Source organism: Epinephelus lanceolatus, chromosome 13, assembly GCF_041903045.1.
Source record: "Epinephelus lanceolatus isolate andai-2023 chromosome 13, ASM4190304v1, whole genome shotgun sequence".
Classification (NCBI taxonomy): domain Eukaryota; kingdom Metazoa; phylum Chordata; class Actinopteri; order Perciformes; family Serranidae; genus Epinephelus; species Epinephelus lanceolatus.
Window position 1 is genome coordinate 25058560 of NC_135746.1, and position 21828 is coordinate 25080387.

Consider the following 21828-nt stretch of genomic DNA (forward strand, 5'->3'; position numbering starts at 1 on the left):
AGAGAGGGCACAAAAAGTTGAGCAGAAGATTTTGTGAGTGTGAGTGTGCATGTGTGTGTGTGTGTGTGTGTGTGTGTGTGTAGTTCAGGTGCAGAGGACTTGAAACGCTGTAGGCTATCCTCTATTTCCTGTCCCCATTCTCAAAAATACTGTAATTTGGAGCTGGTTAATATTTTCAGACAATTGCAGAGTGCTTAGTGTTTGGTATTCATTAATCAGCCTGTATTGTAGTGCAAGAATACAGACAGTTTTTTTTCAGGGCTGTAGGACGATCACCACCTTGCAAATCACACAGCAGTCCTTTAATGACAGAAGTTTGGAGGCAGGAAACAAAAAAAAGGACATTTAAAGAAATAAAAGAAGAGAAAATAATAAAAACTGCTTTTTATATTACCAAATCTATGACAATTATACACCTGTCCCCCCCCCCCCCCCCCCCCCCCCCCCCACACACACACACACACACACACACACACACACACACACATCATTACCACACCAACAGGTGAGTCGAGTCGAGTCACGGCATGTTTTCTGTAAATCCAGACAACACATGCAACAGAGACTGTTTGAGACCCAGCCCATGCTCTCTAAGACGACAAGGAGGAGGAAGTAAGATCTTTTAGACAAAAAAATAAAAAATAAAGGAAGGAACCTCTCAAGAGGAAATTCAAAAAGAGATCCCCATTCTTGGATGGCTGGGGGTGTGACAAAGGCTGTATGTGGGGAAATGGCAATTATAAAAAAAATCAGAAAGAGAGCGCGACACTGACTAAAACTTTGACAGCATGTCCTCTAAAACACCTGCTGCCAAGATGCTGCTGGGCATAGGTGTGACCGTTAAGGCAAGACATGTATCTGTGTGTGTGTGTGTGTGTGTGTGTGTGTGTGTGTGGGAGTAGAGCCACTACAGGTAATACAAAGAGCCTTAGGAACAAAAAAACATGGACAAATTCCAGTTAATGACTCAGGCATTTAGTCTCTTTCTCTGTCTCACACACAAGTACACTCAAACAAAGGACCCAGATGATGACAAATGCTGCATCACATTATTATTTTCTCACCATCGTCTTTCCCAGGCTCAGTATCATTAGTGTCTCACTTTGCAGTTGGTTATAAACTTTGTACGGGAAGCATCAAACTCTTCAGTCATATTCAAATGTGATTGAATATAAACTACTTGCAAAATGTTCCACAGTAGTAATGAGAGTTGTAAGTGTTTGTCTGGGAATTGCAGTTCACAAAAACATCAGCGACGACTGCTCTGCACCAAAGACGTTTCCAAAATAAACATATTAAACGAGCTGCAGGTACTCTAAAGCTCTCGTGTGTCAGAATGTAACGGTAGTGGCCCGGTGTTCTACATAGCCATTTGAAAGCCAAACAGCTTTTTAATCTCAGCTTGTCTGTGTGTAGATGAGGAAATGGCAGGCCGAGACACAGAGGGAAGATAAGGCGAGAAAAAAATAAATAAATCAAACATTATTCTCTTTGAAAGTTGCCAGGCAGCAGGCAGTCCAATGTGTTGGAGTTTCAGCTCAGAGCATTTCAAAGTGAAATTGTAATTGTGTGGAAAGATAAACGTGCTCGGCTGTTTTTTTTCTCCCTCTGCAGAGCTCGGCAGTGGGGTGGGGTCTCCTCTCCGGCTCACTGAGACGTAAAAAGGGGCTTTTTGGGTGCTCTGAAGTCTGCCGATGTTGTCTTTTTCTCTCGAGTGTGAAATTGCGAAGGCGTTCTACAACGTTCACTCCCCTATCCCTGGCTATCACAGGATGGCAATGGAGGCAGAGAGGAGATGAGCATAGAAATTTGACCGAGTGATGAGAGGTGTGTGTGTGTGTGTGTGTGTGTGTGTGTGTGTGTGGGTGTGCGTGTGTGTGTGTGTGTGTGTGTGTGTGTGTGTGTGTGTGTGTGGTAACAAAGGTTACAATGAGTAGCTGTCACTTAATAGTGGAATATTTGAATTTTGTTCTTGTTCCAGGTACCTAAAAGGTTTTGATAAGGTTTAAACATCACTATAAAAGACCTAAAAACTGGTCCTATCCTTAAAAACCTTTTCCAGCCTGCTTTACTTGACCCTGCAGTTATATACAAAGCTTGGTGCACTTCAAATACCTTATAATGTGTAGCTGTTCTGTGTCATTTGAACAGCTCTCTGCAAAGTTCAACCTATCAAATATCAATTTTTTTTTACTTGTAAATCAGACATTTTCTTCACTCTCAGATATCAAGCTTCCCTGAACCACCCAATGTGAACACCGCTGATGATATTCTTTGCTCAAACCCGTCGCACAAACATTTGGTATCCACCATCTATAGCCCTGTTTCCACCTAGCAGTACAGTTCAGTTCAGTTCAGTACACTTTTTTTCTGTTTCCACTAGGGCCATAACGGTACATGTATTTGTGTCGAACCGTTCGGTACGCGACTTTCGGTTCGACACAACCCTGTACCGAATTATTGGGCGCAGGATATTATTTTATTTTATTTTGTTTTATTTTAATTATTTTCCATTTTTGCGAGCCGAACCATTTAAAATATCTAGTTAACCGGTAACTGAATATATTCGGCCGAATATTGCAAAAAAACACACATTCGGTATTCGGTGGAATAAGTTAAAAGCAAGGCCGAATAATAGCGGCGTTTTGATAACGCAATCAAATGGCGTGCCGTGACGGGCGGAATAAAATGTCGGTAGTGTGGCGATCCGCCCGTCACGGCACTCGCATTTGCGACTAAAAATAGTTTTGAGCGAGCAAAATAGGCTTAAATCATTCAGCACGCTGTGCTAGCAGCCTACAGATTTCAACCACCAGCAGAAACGAAAGGCGAATCCCATCGGTTGTGGGTTGAACGGGGGTCACAGACACAGACAGTGACGGTAATGTATTCCTGTCAAATACAGCAGCCATCGGCTTACCGGCGACGGATAAGTCGGCTCCCATAATATCCTCTTCTTGGTGTCATGACTGCCCAGAAGTACCTGAACAGCCGAGCCAGCCGAACACAGGTATGTGACGTGTCAGAGGAGAAACGAGCCGTTCACGGCCCACAAACCTCACCGCACTTTAGGGACTGTTCATTACTTATGAAGGGACTGTCAGGGGAGGAGGGTGGCTGGTTGATTTTTATTTTATTTATTTATTTTATTTTGATCCCCCCTATGTTCATCACTTATTGATGCTGTTTTTGAAGTATGAATAAGTCAATAAGTAATTTATTCCACTGAAATATCATTGATGTATTATAGAAAAGTGATTTATCTTTTCATAATTAACAAAAGGCACATCTGCCTCATTTTCGCTGTGGGATTGTGATACTACTCAGAACCATGATATTTTCATTGGTATCGCACAGTGGGTCCCAATTTTGGTACTGTGACAACACTAATCTGGAGGGGGTTCCTGTGCAAAAACTAATGAAAAACTAAACAATGATATTCGGTACTCGGTATTCGGCCAAGTGTTTAATAATATTCGGCTTCGGCTTCGGCCACAAATTTTCATTTCGGTGCATCCCTACTTTGGTTTCAGGGTAAAATACGAAGATGGAAATAAACAAGTGGACAAGACAAAAGCAGTGTGCCGACACTGCAGAACAGCGGTCGGGTATGTACTTGGGAACATGTCTAACATGCTAACGCATCTAAAGCGACACCACCCAAGTTTGAACATTAATCGGCACGACTAGAAAAAGCAATCTGGTGCAAACTACGATATCGTCGTCATTTAAAAAGAAAGAGCGTTTCCCTGACCATTGCGCCAAAGAAATAATCAACGCCATTGGAGTTGAGTAAAATTGTTTAAGCTGCACTTTAGATATAAGCATGTTTTGTTTACTGCACTTTAACAAAGTGGGGAAGCTAAGTAAGTTCCTAGTAAAACTGAATCTGAGCAGGCTTTAAAGCTGACCAGCTGCACTATACTTTTAATTTTAATTGAGTAAAACTGTTTAAGCAGAAATTTATATTTATATTTTTCATTCAAAAAATGTGTTAAAAAAAACAGCAGGATTTTATTTTTCACTGTTATATTTCTATTTTCATTCAAACAATGTGAAAAAGCAGGATTTTATATATATTTGTTTCATTCAAAAATTGGGTAAAAAGAGTTAACTGCTGTGGTGGTGTGTTTTAATAAGGTTACCAATAAGTAAAAGATATTTAATAGTTGTCTATTTTTTTCATCACTGTACCGAGAAAAAAAAAACGAACCATGACTTGTGTACCGAGGTACGTACTGAACCGTGATTTTTGTGTACTGTTACACCCCTAGTTTCCACTGTGAGAAGTTGTGGATGGTACCAATGGAACCGTTCCATACCGTCCCCATTTTTGGTCCCCCCTCTGTTGGGATACCTAGCACACAGATCTGGTACTAAAAGGTGGGGCTGTGATCACTGCAGTCTGTTGATTGGTCAATAGAGGACAGTCACTCTGCTCAGGGCTGAGCTGTGGCTGGTGGAACGTTAACTTGTAATGTTACTCAATGCATGAGTTGACGATGTGACTCAATCAACACACCTTAAATTTCACTGTGACAACTTTGACCATTACTTTAGTTTTTATATGACATACACTTTTAGTAATGAGTGGATCTTCCAGTGTTTATATATGTTTATTTGGACCGGGTTATGTGAATGGCGTATACTCTAATCCTCACTTGGAGAAAAAAGAAAGCATCACAGAGCATTGTTCCTGAGGGCTACGGCAACACTAAACCCCTGAGCTTGCCTCAGAAGGACTAAATGCACAAACCTGCTATTTTGTAATATCCCATGGAGAGAGACTCTCACTGCAGCCTGTTTTAATTTGTTCAGAAAATGTTGGGGCGTAACTAAACCAGGTAACCGGGAAATACAGTGAGTGCTGGACGGAGCAGTGAGTGACAACAACCCCGCCCACATTTAAGAGTACTGTTTGCAGTGGAAACACTAGGGTCTAGGTACCATGTCTGAAGGTTTACTTTTGGTTCCAGAGGTACCATGCCGAAAGTGTTTGGTAGAAATGAGGCTGTACTGGATGTGTTTGAGCCTTAAAAAAACTGGAGGGATGTTTTCCAAACCCTGTCCTCCATCCTCAACTTTGTCTTGCAACCCAACCCTCTGGGCACTACCACAGAGGATGGTGTACACCTGACTCCAATCCAACGCTGTACACTATCATTTGCCTCTCTGCTGGCCAGACGGGCAGCTCTAATCAGATGGAGGGATGCTGCCCTGCCCACACATGCCCAGCGACTGAGGGACATTATGTCCTGCCTTAGTCTTGAAAAGATCAGCTACTCAATTTGTATCTCAGATATAAAATACCAAAATGTTTGGGGCTCCTTTCTGAAATACTTCCAGAGCTGTCAGTTTATCTTAAGATTTTGTGTTTGTCTTTTGTTCTTGGTGCTTTCTGTCAGTGTATACTCTGATAAAGTGCCTCATCATTCTGAACCTGCCTTTTGCACAGGCATCTCTCCCCCTCGCTTTTAATATTGAGCCTGACTTTCAGCTCATCTGTCATTTTTTGTACTATTCAGGATAAGGAGGACCGCCCTGTTGACAATATTCCAGCTGTTAATGGGGGTTGGTGGAATGGGGAGGACTGTGATTGGGTTTCTTGCTTTGTTCCCTGTCATATGTATACTTTAAGTCTGATACCTGTTGTGACCCTTCATACTGAACAATGACCGCCAACAGATTTAATGTCAAACATATTTATTCTGAATACCTCAAACAGCAGCAGTAATACCCAGGGGCACGGTTAGCTCGACACCGGTGAGTAGCAAAGAGCTGCAGTCAGGGCCTTTACAATCCATATGAAGGCTCTCCATTTTAAGTCCTCAGTCAAAAATATATAACATCTCATTTCCATACTTGGAACTCATTTCTTCATGACTCCATTGACACTTGCATTAATTTCATTGTGACTCATAATTTACTGAACTCCTCTTTTTGTTTTGTTTTTTTTGTTGTTTGTTACCAAAGCTGGCATATGCAGATGCTTTATGAAAATACTCTTACCTGGCCTTGACACAAAAACAGCTGCTCTCCTTTGACTGTGGGAGGCTGGATCTCTTGTTCAGACAAAGCACCTAAAAAGATGAAAAGAAGATGAAAAAAGTCCAACGCTGCCAGAATCAACCTCAAACTGTTTCATTCTGACTAAATAAAGTCCGTTTTATTCTGAATCATGATAGATGTGATGAGCTGTGAAAATCCATCAAGTAGTCAGATCCACCTCAGGTAAGTAAAGGACCAGACATGTACTCGACTGGCTGTATAACGCATATATCAAAAACAAAAACAGTGTCTCCAATGTATAAAATGTATTTTTGTTAAATACATCTGCCCTGACCTGAAACAGTAATGTAACATTTTGTTCTTGCTGGCTTGAGAACACCCAGTTTTCAATACTTTTCGGTGTCCCATGTCAGTGAACTTGTTAACACTCTGTTCAAACACTCCTCACTCCATCCCTCTGGATTAACAGCTATGATGATGCCTCCATCTGTGGGGAAAAGAAGAGATAGGAGTGATAGGAAATGAAGGGGTGGGGGGATATTACGGGGGTTTAGAGGAGAGAGTGACTAAGGCTAAGTGTCACTTTGTTTTTCGGTCCACAGCGTGCAACGATGACACAAATATGTCAATGTTTGTTCCCACAGCAGAACTGTTGAAAAAGACTTCTTATTATACAAGTACACTGAGCATATATACAGGAAGAGGTAGTTTACCACAGCATCACATGTATGACTGCTTCTTCTGCTCAGCAGTGCAGTTTATTCAAAGCCACAAACCATTTCCACAACAAGACAACAATACCTGCTTTGCCCTCACGCATATGACATAACACGCACTTCCTTGCCTTCCTTCGACTGTGTCTCAGGGGTCCAACACTTTTGTTTCCTCTCCTCTCTACCGCCATGATGAAATGAGATGTTTTTCTAGTCAATACACATCCACATTCCTTTATCAGGATGAAACAATTGAAGCTCTGGCAAAAGTTCAGTCAGGAGGACAATACATTTCATGCTCAGGCTGTACGTTTCTTTCTCACCCTGCCATTCACTCCTTGCCCATATGCTCACCCACTATCTCTAGGTGTCATGGCCTGGGTAGGTCAACTGAGTCATCAGCTGATTCACAATCAACCAATAGCAAAGCCACACACATTCTCTGTCAGCCTATCATTTTACTGCTCCTCATTTTAAATATGGAAACGGATTCATCAGCCTCATCAGCCTCAGCAGCCATCAGCCTCAGAGTCATCAGCCACCACCACCACCAGTGTCTGGACTCCATGAGGAATTTAGCCTGCTGCCGCTCAGATGTCCCTCGATCACAAAACAACTTTCTTTGGTGTCCAAGCACCAAAGACTTCTGTTAAATCTCAACCAGAACAAATCATCTGTTAATCTGTACACTCATATTCTGTATTAAATATTATCTTCACTTCAATCTTCTGTCTCTCCTCATTGAAATAGATTCATATTGTGAAGATGAAGCACATGTGAAATACATGCAAATCTGAGTAACTCGATTACTAAAACTAACTTTGTTTAATCCATGTAACTATATACAGCAAAATAAATTTCACACTGATATTTACTACCATCACACAAGGCACTGATGTTGTAGACAGGTTTGATGGTGCAGAATTGCAAAATGGAGGAAGAGAGAGAAAACAGGAAGGGGTGAAGACAAGCAACAGTCCAGAGAAAACAAAAGTGTACAAAGTTTGGGGACATTTCAAGATGAAAAAAAAAGATACTCTATTGCAACTTTTGAAAAACCAAACTAACCTACCAACACAGTATGACGTCAATGCTTCAGCATCTCAGCAGAAAGGCCCAGACACACAAAACCAACATCAGAGAACTAGTGGCGACAACAGCCCACTGCTGTGTCGCCTCACATCACTGCGTCTTGGCCAAAAAGTTGCACATGAACACACCAAACTAACAGCTAAAAAGTATGCATGTTCTGCACCTGCATGAGAGGACATATAGGAGACCTTTCTTATTTTCTCTTTTGTATATTTTGTATTGATCTTTAATAAAGTATGCTTATCTAATTACTTGATTTATTGGAATAATCGGTAGAATAGACCCTGTGTCCTCATATGAGGACATCACATTTCGGGTTTACTTCACCTTATACTTTCTTCTACTTAAACTTAGACCTGTTGTCCTCGTTCGTAGACACTTTTTTGGGCCATCTAGTGGTAGTAAGAGCACAATACACTAATCCATGTAAAAACAAGATGGCAGCCATCTCTGCCAAGTCAGTCTGCAGCTGATCCCGACACAAAAGTGGACAAGGAGCAAAACCTGATCACATTTTATGGTTGAAACTTGTTTATTTATAATTAATAATGTTTGTAGTTTGATATGGCAACACATTTGACCAAATTTAGCAACAGTAACAAGCTAAGACACTGTTAATTAGGAAGTACTCGTTTGAGGACATTGGGACTTAATTATCATTGCCAGTGTTTCGTTTTTATACCCATCGAGTCCTACTGATCCCAAATAGCTATGAGGAATTCAAAATGTATACCAAACAAAAGTTCAGGTCTCAGGAGGATAATAATCAATAGCTGCTGCCCAATTATTTACTAAATACAGTATTAATTCAAATGAAAAACATGCAGCATTTTGACAACACAACAGGGATATCTGTCCAGCAGTCCAATCCAATAAGCATTACATAACACCTTTGTGACATGTTGATGTGAACAGCTTTGTTTGTTTAACATGTGTTGACATGTGTTCCTGTTGGTTTGGCAACACCAGTTCAATCATCATTGAACTAAACTTGTAACCACTGTTGATCTGTATCCAGTCAAATCCCATATGAACTATTGAGCTACTGTGCTCTTCACCATCACACTGGCTTTTAACCGTTCACACAGAACAGTGGTATCTGGGTCGCGTGAGCTCTGATGAATCAGGTCCATACAGCCAATTGCCCTCCTAACGGGCTGATTTATTATTTATGGCAAGCAGAGAGGATTTTGGAAGGGTGGGGGTTGGTAGATAGGTAGAGTGATTTTTCCCTGCAGGCTGATGTGTTATTTTTAGACTGATAATAGTGATGTAACTATGTTACTTCACAACTGAAAGTATCACTGTCCATCTCATGTTAGATCTTTGAGTTATGCATGTTTGACATGTCACTTTTATTTTTGACCGATAACATGGAGGAGTGTGGGCACGTCCTTAGGGTGCCTCCACTGCTCTTCCCAATAATACTGGTGACACAGCTGGCTCCACATTTAGGCTGCACTGGTTAATTTGAGCATGAAATATTTTACTGGTCAGATGTAGAACAAACATGTTCCACTGGTGACTGTGAGGTCCTCTTTGATCTGACTGACATTAATTTGTGTTGGCGTCCAGAGCCCTGATTTTACAGTACATGGACTGTGCATATGTGCATGTTCAGTTTAGGATGATGAGACGCACATTTTAATGTTCCATGTTATTCTGCTGAAGAAACCCCATTATTCACAAGCACATTTAGTTCAGGCCGTCCACCCATCCATGACACAAGACAGGTGGCAGCTAAATGGCCTGATGAGGTACAGCACAAGTTCAAACATTTTCTGCACCACACTAGTGGTTAGAAAACATCCTTGCCAAAAAAAAAATAATAATAATAAATTGCCTCAGCTAAAATGTGAGGTTTACATCACTGGTCACATTTTGCCAAAAGCTAGAGGGATGACACACTTTTATGCAATTGGTCTGACTGGAGTGGTATTAAGGTCAAATTTCCAAACACTGAAAAGTCATAACTGCTGCTCCACTCGTCTAATTTTATTCAAACTGTAGGTATGACGCATCTCATTACTAACCCGCCTGAGAGGTGCCTGTTTCTTGAGGCCTGCTGGTTAAGGACTGCATGTTTTATTTGTTTTGATTTTAGAAAAAACTGTGGTGCAGAACGGAGGTTGCTGACTTGTTTTAACTTTACACTTTCCTGAGTGGCTTGTCAAACAGCTGTTTTGTTGAAGTTTTTTGCGCTCTTGTTTCCTGCCTGTTGAGCCGTGCTGTCCATCACTGCTCTTGCTATTTAGATATTTCCTGTCCTGAATCTCACTGAACTGTCTCCACTATTGATCACAACTACTAAATCACAATCTTGGGCTCAGTGATCGATGACTGTCAGCCATCATGAAACTAGCATCGTCCATCGACCCAGCCCTACCTGACTAGCGCTTGTTTCTTCCTCTAACACCTGGGCACTTGCTGACATTTACTGCAACACCCATGCTGTCACACCTTGTTCACTCCTGGTTGTCTCCATGAAACAATAAATAAGTAAACAGGAGAACACACACATGCACTCAGAGACACCCGGACCGAACAAGGGTCCTGTCTGAGAGGTTCCAACCCATTTACCATAGCTCTTCTTCAGTGCCTAAAAATAACACCGTTCCGGCTCCTCAGGCTCTCTGTGATTTGGCAGTAGGTGCATGGCATGTGTGATGCACTAAGTTGACACTCAATATTAGTATTGGAGCAACACTGGCAAAAAAGTTATAGGAAAGTGAAAATATGTTCAAATAAATAAAGACATGAGTTGGCAGCGTATACACAGTAGAGTTGTCATGATACTACAATTTCTAACTTCAATACAATACCTTGAAAAATATCAATATTCGTTACCAATTTTGATACCGCAAGTAAAAACTGACAGTGAGGGCACAAAATTTAAAATTGATATTAAAAGATAAACATACAAAGGCTATCACACAATGAATTTTCTTGGTTAGTCGCAGAGAGCAGCAGAATGACTGAAGTAAACAACAATATTTAAAGCCTTTTTTGCATTAATGAGAACAATATTCTTCCTGCAGTAGGGTTGCAGCAATATACGGATTTCAAGGTATACCGTGATATGAACACTGACGATTATCATAAAGTATACATTTGGTTTTGTAACATTGAAAAAATGCAACTGGTTTGAGAGTCTGACCTTTATTTGAGTTATTTTTAAAGGGGAGACTTTTTACTCATACTTCCATGGAAAAAATGGTTTCAAGTTTTAATCATAGTAATAAAACATTTGTTCAACCACAAAATATGTGCTTGTGCGTCAACTCACTGTCAGAGAGTAGAGTGTGAGAAAGTAGTATAGATAGTATCAAATACTAAGGGAAAATGAATATGAAGCCTTTGAAACCTGAGCAAATTGGCTTAATTTCTTTCAAAAACATGGGAAGCAATAAACAAAGAAATGACCCAAAACATTTGCAAGAAATAAGTGAAAAGAGAAAATAAAAAACAAGAAAATTTGTAAAAAAGAGAAAGTTAAAAAAAAAAAAACCATTAGGAGGAAATGAGCTGGAAAAGGTGCATAAAAATTATAATAATTCTGTACCATAATTTTAAATATGTAATAATAATAATTATAAATATAAATTTTCCCATTTTTTTTTCAATTTGTGGTACATTTCTTACCAAGTTGCTCTTTGCCTTTTTCCCATGTTTTTTAAAGAAATCACATCAATTTGCTCAGGTTTCAAAGGTTTATATACTTTCAAAAGACGTCTGAAAGCAGCACAAGATTTCAAAGGGTTAAAACCATTTCAAATATTCAGAATCGATGGATAAATCAGTATTTTTAACAACACTAACACAGAGAACTTGTCAAGACTAGTAAACTAAACTTGTTTAAACTAAAGATAAAGGACAAGATTTGCTTGTGCCGATTACATCATGTTCAGTCAGTAAATCTTCCACAAAATTTGCCTTCAATAAGGTATATAAAAGTATCTAGTCACTCAGAGGCTAATGGTCAGCTGTTATGATGGCAGCTGTCATGCAAATAGCTTTGGGGAAATGTCTGGACTATAGTTAAGAAGGTTTGTGCATCAGTGCTAAGCTGTTTAACAGATAACTACATCTCAGAAACAAGTATTTTTCCAGGGCTGTTGCATCAGTCTGTCAGCTGGTCTGACCTCAGCACTGAGGTGACACTGTTAAAAAATAAAACCATTAATCAGGTGAGATTTGGCTTCTTCTAACCCATTACTCTGTCTTCATTCATCCAATTACATTTAATAGAGCAAAATGTCATTAAAATAGTAAAAACACATTGGAGGCAAATGGTTCAGTCAGCTGTGCTCAGACAGCAGCGACAAAGCCGCCTGGTCCTCTGCAACAGCCACCTCTGCACCAGCACCAAGAGCCCTCTAATCTGTGCCAATCAGATGACGCTAAACAGCAATTTGTTTTTGAATTGGGCACCAGCGCACGCCCCCTCCTCACTTCAACAGCCACTGCAGACCCTAGCAAAATGCTGGCAACGTAGCAGAAGCAGGCGCAGCAGCGAGGGTGACAGAAATAGCAGAGTGGTGAATAATAGAGAAAAAAGAACTGTGGTGTAATTAACATGGTGGCTCGGGGCTGATGTACTGTAGAGAGATAAAGAAAGGGAGTGAGGAGAGGGTGTTGAGGGAGAGGATGGGGAAGAGATATGCAAGAAATTAAATGAATTAAAGAATGGGAAATTTAAGAGTTGAAAGAAAGGAAAACAAAAGTGAGAGGAACGGAGGAGGTGAGAGAGCAAACCAAACTGCAGCCCTGTCATTAAAACTAAAGAGTTAATTACATCCTAGTTAGAGGCAGCAGAAACCTTGTCATACTCAAATTATATGACCACATACAAGAACTATTGGCGCTATATATAAATAAACGTGAACATATCTAAACATCTCACCTGCTCTACTTCAATTCTATAATGCAAAGTGTATTAAGTAGTGACACAGGGTTCATTTTCATTCATGCAGACGTCCACAGATTGAATGAAGACGTCTTGTTATCCGCTGCCTTATAGCACAGGTGACTTCTGAAGCCACAGAGAGAAAGACATGGATTACAGCCATCAGAAAAGAGCTGCAGATTTCCAAAATGGCGCTGCTCTGCGTGGGCTGCTACAGCACTGCAGTAAGGAGAGGAGTGAGTAGGACTGAGAGCAGCTCACTCCACAATACTTGTGTATGTGTGGCTTCTGTGCAACAAGACAGAGGAGAAGAGACAGGCGGACAGATACATGGACAGCAGCGAAGAAATGACACGCATGAAAAATTACAAGGAGGAGAAATATGAATGAAGCCACAGAGGAAACGTACTGCTTCCCACCTGTTCTCTCAATGTTAGAGTAAGCTAACATTAAACAGGTTAACTTTGCAAGTGCATCTTTTTCTCTACATTTCAACCTTCTATCTACAATGAAATGCATTTGTCACTCAAAAACTAAGCTTTACCCAAAGTATTTTGACAGTGGATGAATCTTGAACGCCAGTTTGGTGTGTATAAGGAAAAACAGAGCTTTTGCCAAACATTGGTGCACGTCCCCCCTGTGGGTCGAGGCCTGGGTTGCAGGATAGAACAACTATCCCTCCACTCTAAACTTTCTCAGTGATCTCTCATTTCAAATGTCAATTCAGCCAATCAGAATCAGAATGTTTGCCCCCTAAGTGCAGTTTATTTAAGCAGGTATGAACACAACAATCACACTCAGGTGCGCACCAAAACAACCAGACTGGGACCTTCTTGAAGAGGTGGTCTCAGTCTGGTTACAAATGAACTCCGGTGCCATTTGTTTGTGGTGAGAACGTGTTCCGACCTCGATCTGAACCAACTGCAGTCACATGACACATTGTTTGGGTTAAACATGAGCATGTTACAGTCCTGGATCACAATCAGTGCTATGCAGCATAAAAGCACCAACTCTATTATAACCCTACTTGTAGAAATGTGCAAGTCAAGCCCTTCGTTTTGAGGCACAAGATATGATATCTACAAAACCTAGCAGTATGATTTTCAGTACTGTCAAAGAGACAGATACTTTCTATTAACTATTAAGACAACACTGTATTGAGGTGATGCAGTGCACAGCATGCGCCACCAGATGTCAGGCTCTGCTGATAAAACAAGCAGCTGAAATGAGAAAGATGGGGACTGTGAGTGGTGGGGATAACGTCACAGGACTGTAGCCAGCCAGCAGCAGCAGAGAGACAGCAAGGGAGAACAGCAGTAGAGCTAGCACATCTGACTCAGTGAATCAGTGTTTTTGCTTTTAGTCTTAGTTGTTTTTTACCAAACCATAGATTGTAATTATGTGAACACTGGAAAGACTTACCGAGACAGCTTTGGTGAGTTTTAATAAAGTGTGTTTTACGATGAATTAACGAGGCAGTTAAGTTCGGTGAAAGACAAAAACTTGAATTTTGAAGGTGTGTGGTTGCATTTTTCTGTTTAATAGGGCGAAAAAGGTATGAAAAGATATACACCACCCAAGTCTCATGACAGGGAATGTTTGCATTTTTATCAGAGGAGAAAACAGGGTGTCTATGGGTATCAGATAGTTCAGTTTAATGCTTTTTAAGATCCTTTCAAGACAACGTTTGACCAAATTTAGGACAGATTTTTGGACAAGCATCACAAGAACGCATTGCAGGTAAGTAGTAAATGTATGTGGTCTTGCGCAGAGGTGAGTGTTATGTAGGAATATGGTTATCAGAGTGAGTTAAGTCAATCTGCATTTTGCCAACAGGTAAAAGTAAGTGTGAAGTAAAATGACAGTATTATAGTTTTTTAAAGATTCGTAACATTAGACTTGTGGACTTTTACATAGAAAGGCTTCACTCATTTTCATAAAAAGAAATTTAAAAAATGGATCAATTAAATAGGATCAAAAGTTTGTAGTAGTTAAGACCTCACAGCCAATTCAAATTTGTGACTATTTAATGACTTTTAAGGCCTCATTGTCATAAAATGTAACATTCTAAGACTTTTTAAGAACCTGCAGACACCCTGGAAAAAGACAAAAACAAACACTTGAGTTAAACTAGAATTAAAGTGGTTTATACCTTGCATTAAGGTGTGGATAAAGTAAAAGTTAAATGCACGTGGCTGTAATGTGCAGTGACTAAATAGTAAGGAAACGCTGTTCCTTCCTTTTTCTTTCCGACAGGGCTGTGAAAGCCTTTGCTGTAGCCGAGTAAGCCGTCTCACATTCCAACAGGAAACACATCTCAGCCGCTTCCTGCTTCCCGTGAGGAAGTGACAGGTCATACAGGGAATGGGTGAGCCAGGCGTGCTCATGACTGAAGTCTGGGTAAGAGTGGCTTTCAAGAAAAATAAAACCATTTCCAAAGTAGTTCAACAACAGCTCAATAAACAGGGGATTATTTGCTTAAGTGTTAGAGTGTGTTAACACTACTCTGTTGTGTTTACAGCACATGCTCTGTAGGACTGCAAATTATACTACTGCAATCAGACGCTTATGTGCAGAGCCTCAATACAGACTCTTTGATCAAGATTTTGGGATGTGTCTTCTTACTGCTGCCAATATTTTTATGCTGCCAGTTTTTAATGAAAAGGCTCACAGCATGCATGCTTTAATTTAAGGTTTAACTTTTTAAGACATGAAAGCAGTTTGTTCATACAACTGTATTTAGTCTTGAACGTCACATACGAACGCTTATACAAAAGCTTTTTTCTACTGTCTGTATTTTACATCTACTGCTTCTGCCTTCATGACATATGTGACACTGATATAAATAAACATAGCAGCACAGTAGAGGCCATTTCAGGATCAACCATACTTGCCGCAAACAGTAAGACTGGGTTTACATGCTGCACACAATTTCCTGCCACACAAACTAGTTCTATTATATCAACAAGCTCTGCAGACAGCACAATACAGAAGCACAACAACTGTAAAGGTGAAGGTTATTTTGCTTCAACATTTCCTCTTGTTCTCAAGACTCATGTAACTCAACATGTGTTGCATTCTTAAACACAACAGCAGAGTTCTCCCCGAAGAACGAAACTGTGAAAATGCAACCTCACTTCAAACCCAATCTGGCACAAAGCCTTGTGCTTGTCTTATTTTGCTAATGAAGAGATATTTAATGTAAGGGCTTAATGATTCTTCAAATCCATCCAAATTTTTTTTGAGGAGGCGGGTGGGCGTGGGTGGTATTAAATCAACTACATGAACATAAATCAACTACATGAACATTTAAGAACAAAAGAACACTTAAGCAGATCAACTTTTTAATTAACTTGAAATAAGCTAACTAAATAAAGAGGACCATTCTGTACATGGTTGACCATTGGATAACCAAAATATTCTCAAACCCCATATTAGAGCTGGGCGATATAATGACTATGTGCGATACATTGACATATTTTCAAGCAAGATATAAATTTAGACAACACCTTTTATATCAATATAGGGTCAAGTTGCGTTACATAACGCATAACAATATGCATCTTTCCTCTCTCATACGCTCCGCACAGCTCCGCCCCAGTCACTTACTCACAAGTTCTCCTGCAACACTAAGGCGGAATTTATACTTCTGAGTTGAACTGACAGTGTATCTACGGCATAAGCTCTGCGTTGACACAGGGCCTACGCCTTACCCTATGCCGTAGCCATGAACCTTCCCAGAAATGCAACTACCATTGCTGCATCACAGACCTCCTGTCTATTTTTGTAAGCTAAAACCATTTCCCTCAGTGGAAACGAAGCTTTTATTGACTTTTATTTCACAGATAATAAACAATACATTGTGAAGGCAGTAAAAACTAAAACTAAACTAGCATTTTAATTCTTGTGTGTGATTTGTCCTGGCTCCATATGAGTAGAGGAAATCTCCGCTCATCGCTAGGCTAATTTATACAACGTAAAATGCCATAGGCTTGTGCTAAAAACGTTAGCATGTTGTATTTGTTTGGAAAACGTGTTTAGTATAAGACAGGTATTTTGTCAGGGAACCTTGTGAGTTGTGATGGAGCCAAATTTTGTAAAGTTACCTTTGTTAACTGTTGCTGTTGTCCCTGGCTTCATTTGAGTAGAGGAAAAGTCTGCTAGCCACCAAGCTAATTTATACAATGTAAAATGCCATAGGCTTGTGCTAAAAACATTAGCATGTTGTATTTGTGGGGAAAATGTGTCGAGCAGAAGACAAGTGCTTTGTCTGTAAATGTGCGAGTTATAGTGAAGCCAATTTGTGTACTTGTGTTTGAAATTGTTTCTACTAAACCATGTTTAATGTGTGTTTTAGGTGTGTTTTGAATCAACTAAACTTTACAGCACTTCACAGAAAACCCGCCGCTGACTGGTGTTTTGGAGGTGTAACTGCAGAGTGGCACGGACTCAGTCTGTATGTTGTACGTGCTACACTAAATTAGTCTGTGAGATGAATGAAATGAGCACCGCACACGTGCAATCCAGTGCTGTGCTGCTAGTTTATGTGTGAGGTGGATCATAGCACGTTGCCATTCTTCTTGGTCGTTGTAGTCTATTTTGTGACATGGAGATGGCGCCTGGATGCAGATGACAGATGTGTTTAAAAAATGCAGCGACAACACAGACGTTTCACATACAAGACCTATGTATATAACGCGGACAAAATGTCTCTCGCTCCTTCCGTCCCTCTGCCTCTCTGTTGATACTCTGTGCATAAATAAGATTAAAAGCCTAAATAAATAAAATGATTTAAATAATATTCCAGCACTAGATTCATGTGAAAGGCCAACAGATGGAAAGCAACTTTTGACCTCCCCCACAAATATTTTTGTTTTGTTTCAAACTACAATATATTTAGGCCTACTTGATACTTTTATACTCATGTTATAGTTTTGTGTCCTGTGCTGCAAACCTTTAAACCTCTGTAGCTCCAGTGCTGTGTGCAAAAACTTAACGTACAGCCCTGCTATTTATAGTATTTTAAATCATTTTTCATTTACATGTTGTGCATGCAAATGCAAATCCTTAATGTGTCTGTTAGTCCAGAACATTCTCAAAACATTCTGAAGAGAGCCCTTCACAAGGTCATCTGTAAAGGGAACCACGCCAAACAAGCAACCTTTATCTTTAACACTAGTCATGATGTAAAAAAAACAGAGCAATAATGAGGCTAAAAATCTTCTACTTTGACCTAAAAGGCCGGGAAACAAACAGTATACATTTAATCCTCCTTTCTTTCTATGTGGAGTGCAGCCATTAACCATAAGGCGGCAAAGGTGGTGGTGGTTTGAACCATATCTGACTCCACAGGGTCCAACCATTTACTGAAAATGACACTGGACAGCAGTGACCCATGGTTACTCTGAGGCCATTGTCAAAACCTACACACAGCTAATAGACCCTGTGGCAGTAAGGAATAAATTGCAGCATTTGTATTGGGGCTCTAGCTGACAGGTAGGCAGAGGCTTTTGCCCAATTATAGGAGGAAAGGGATGAAGCAGGATAAGGCGGGCCACTAGAATAGACCTAATGAGGACGTGGTATGATTGCTGTGGGACTGCAGAGACACGCGCTCATTTGTGCCCATAGCAAGCGTATTCGGTTCGTAGAGAATGGCCAGAATGAAGTGGCAGGAAGAGCGATAGAGATTGATAGGGAGATATAATAGAAGTGAGAAGGATTGATTCCTCACTCAATGTGAGAGCATGTGGGAGGAGATGAGATGCTGAGACTGAAAGTGGGAAAAAGAGAGATGGATACAGAAAGTATGTGAGTAGTCAGTCCATCCAGTAAACTACCCTCTCTCTCTCTTTTCTTTCTTTCCATCCATGCATGCATGCATCCATCCATCCAGTAAAAGCACAGCTGTCAGAGGCAGCACTGGGGGAACCATCCGCAGTAACAGAAGTCCTCAAAGTACAGCCTCACTGCATACAAACATATCTAAGCCTGTGATACAACCACAGACGATTTGTCAAGGCCGTGCAGCGTTTACTACAAGCAGAACAAAACCTGGAAAACCAGGGCAAACATTCGACAGGAAGGGAGAGCTCTGCTCAAAGACACTCTATTTCCATTCAGACAAAATTTAATGGGCCTGTGTGGACACAGCAGTCCATTGTACCTGACTGAATGCAGACGCAGCTATTGTACATCCCTTGTATCCACGTATAAGCATACACTCTTACATAATCAGTGCTGCACTTTGGCAACAGAGGTTGTTCAGAGAATCCCAGACAACTAATGAACAATTGAGGCACAATTGATGCAATGGATACCATTGTGTGCAAAAAAGATAGACATCCACAGCTGGCATGCTTTAGCTTAAAGATAAAGGGCAAAATAGTCTCTATGGACCGTTTCACTGGAATTGCATTGCTAGGCAACAGCTTGGGTCCATGTTTACTTCCTGTCGGCTGATGTCATTCACATACACTGCAAAAAATGCCAACAAGAAATACAAAAGGACACATTTAGAATATTTCTGTTGTCAAATTTGATACAGTCTTTAGAGACAGAGCACATTTAAGTCCCACCCCCACCAGAGGGGAAAACAATCCATTGTTCTCCATTGACTTTATATTGAGTAAAGGTGCCTCCTTATCTTTTCCATCTGCTAGCAAACAACATAAAAATGCCTTAAAGCTGCTGTGTGATGGGATGCACTGCCAACAGGGTAAAGGACCCAGATCTAAGTTTTTATAAGGTGCCAAACCAAAAAACTGAGCTTTTAAGAAAAAGTGGATACAGACATGAGGCATCAGCAAGGAGAATGGGAAAACCGTGGGATCCTGATACCCAGTATATCATTGGCAGCAAGTATTTTGATAATTTAGCCAGACAAACTGTAGAGGCTGAAGCTAACTAAGCTTTGCAAGGCCTGGTTTTGAACTGTGTCACCTTAACTAATGATCTTACCTGGTGATTCAATCAAACAGCTGTAAATATCAGAGTATGTCACCATTGGCCATTTAGTGGAATCTTTAGTAACTTAAGGAGAAGGGACACTGAGACAGACCGACAATATCGACATAAGGTGTTAAAACAATCATTTGACATGCTGATATCTACTGTTTTTACTGAGCTACAGGCATTTTGTTAGCGCTCTAGCCCGAAGTTGCATATTATGACACCGTTTGTTTTCCACCCCCTGGGCGTGGTTTTCAGAACATGATGTGTTGGGCTTTGTCTCTGTAGCTTGAAGGCCTCAACATAAAAAACAAAAAATACATTTACTGAGCTTGAAATTGATTGTGGTCTCTGGTGATTTAGAATGTAAGGTGACAAATCTTTTGAAATTTAGAAGCACCAAGACCTTAAACGGGACCCGGTTGCAATCATTTTTAAATAGATAAAATCCATTATCTTCTAGGACCTACTATAAGCATAAAGAAACTCAGCTTGTCCAGTACCATGTCTGTGTTAAAATAAAGTTGATTTCCACTGCTTCAAATTATGCTTCATGTACATGAGAAGATGCTAGACTAGGTTTTCTGTAATTTTCACATACATTTTCTTTAACTTGCACTGCATATTTGGATTGTATCTTTGTTTCTTAACAGACAGAGTGACTTCCACACATCTACTAGCTTTATTGACTACTGGTGTTAATTTTGGACCCTTGTAGCTTTTAATAAAATGCACTTAAGTATTTAATTTTAATTTGTTTCCTCCTGTTTGGGTTTAGCAATATAACAATTATCTAGGGCTGTGCGATAAAACGATTATCTCAATATAATTTTCCTTGATTAAAATATAACAAATGTTGGATACATGTTCAAGATAATAAACTACCCCTATACCAGGAGAACAGGGCACCATAAATGCTAGCTGCCAACCGCCATTAAACAAAATAAGAAGTAGTAGTGGAAGCAAAAGAAGTCAAGACCAGCCACCAAGCTAGTTCCCAACTGGTTCAGCCACAGGGTCCAGACTTCTCCTTAGTCATTAGTTCCAGGTCCACACAGTTTAATACATTCAGCATCAAACTTGCATATGGCCATGTTGTTGAACAAGTAAACAGCAGGACACAGCACTTTAAAATAAAAGCTCTGTGCTGGAAATTCAGTGTACTTAACAATTAAGTGTGTTTTTCACAAACTTGTTTGCGGGTCACTTGCAGTCCATTCAGAATGGGCCCCATACAACTTTTAGGCCGTGACCCACCAGTTGGGAACCACAGCAGTAACATGATAATGTCACAACAACATTCAACATGTTGATAAATTTTAGTATGACTGTTTTGGCCCCGGATAACAGCGCAATGCTACAACATAAATTTAATTCACGACATAACGTTAGCTACAGTAGCTCACAGTCTAATGCTAATGGTAAGTTATTTAATTCATGTTATAATGTCAGGTTTTTCCCACGTCATTTAACAATGAATGATCCTGCGCTACTTCACAACATCATCAAAGTCTGTCATTGATGTTTTGATTGAGAAATGGCAAAAATTACTTGCTGTGTGTTTAAAACTTTTACATAAAATACCGACCACAGTCTTCTTTTGTCCGTTTATTTTGTTCACACTGTCAGCTAAAACACTGCCTGGGTTTGACATTATGTTGACCACAATTCAGATTTCACTGTCTATTCATTATTTACTATCATTATTTTGATTATCATTGTTTTGTATCTACCTCAGATTTGTGAAATGCTCTGCTGTTTGTGTTTGTCACATTCTGACAATAAATAACCTTTCACTCAGAAGAAAAAAATCAGTCTATTTTTCAAGTAATGATCTGACATTTATTGTGATAATTGTCAATATCGACCCCAGCCCTGGTTTGATTATTCTCATTATATTCCCCTCTCCCACTTTTTATGATCATCATCTCTGTGTCTCTTCCCTGGTGTGTTGTTCTTTCGCGCTACACGCTATCTCTCATTCCTCGTCTTTCTACCCCTTCCTCCTTCATACTTGTGTGAGCATAGTAGTGTCTGTATCTATGTGTCTATGTGTGTGTGTGGGAGGGGAGGAGAGCGGCATTGCTGGCTGGAGGAGGAGGTGAGAGAGAAAGAAAAAGAAGCGAGAGAGGGAAAGAAACAGAGAGAGAGAAGCAA

General features: G+C 40.2%; 1 protein-coding gene across 4 annotated transcripts in view; it reads right to left on the minus strand.

Annotated features, from left to right (window-relative positions):
• The window catches only part of sipa1l1 (signal-induced proliferation-associated 1 like 1), a 128853-nt gene that overhangs the window by 64510 nt on the left and 42515 nt on the right, over positions 1–21828 (minus strand). For 3 of the 4 annotated variants that reach the window (XM_033648515.2, XM_033648517.2, XM_078173906.1), the window contains one exon: positions 6010–6080. The gene's annotated coding sequence lies outside the window, so the exon portion shown is untranslated. Of the gene's footprint in view, positions 1–6009; positions 6081–6343; positions 6450–21828 lie in introns of those variants that run through there. The other variant, XM_078173905.1, reaches the window with a different exon arrangement.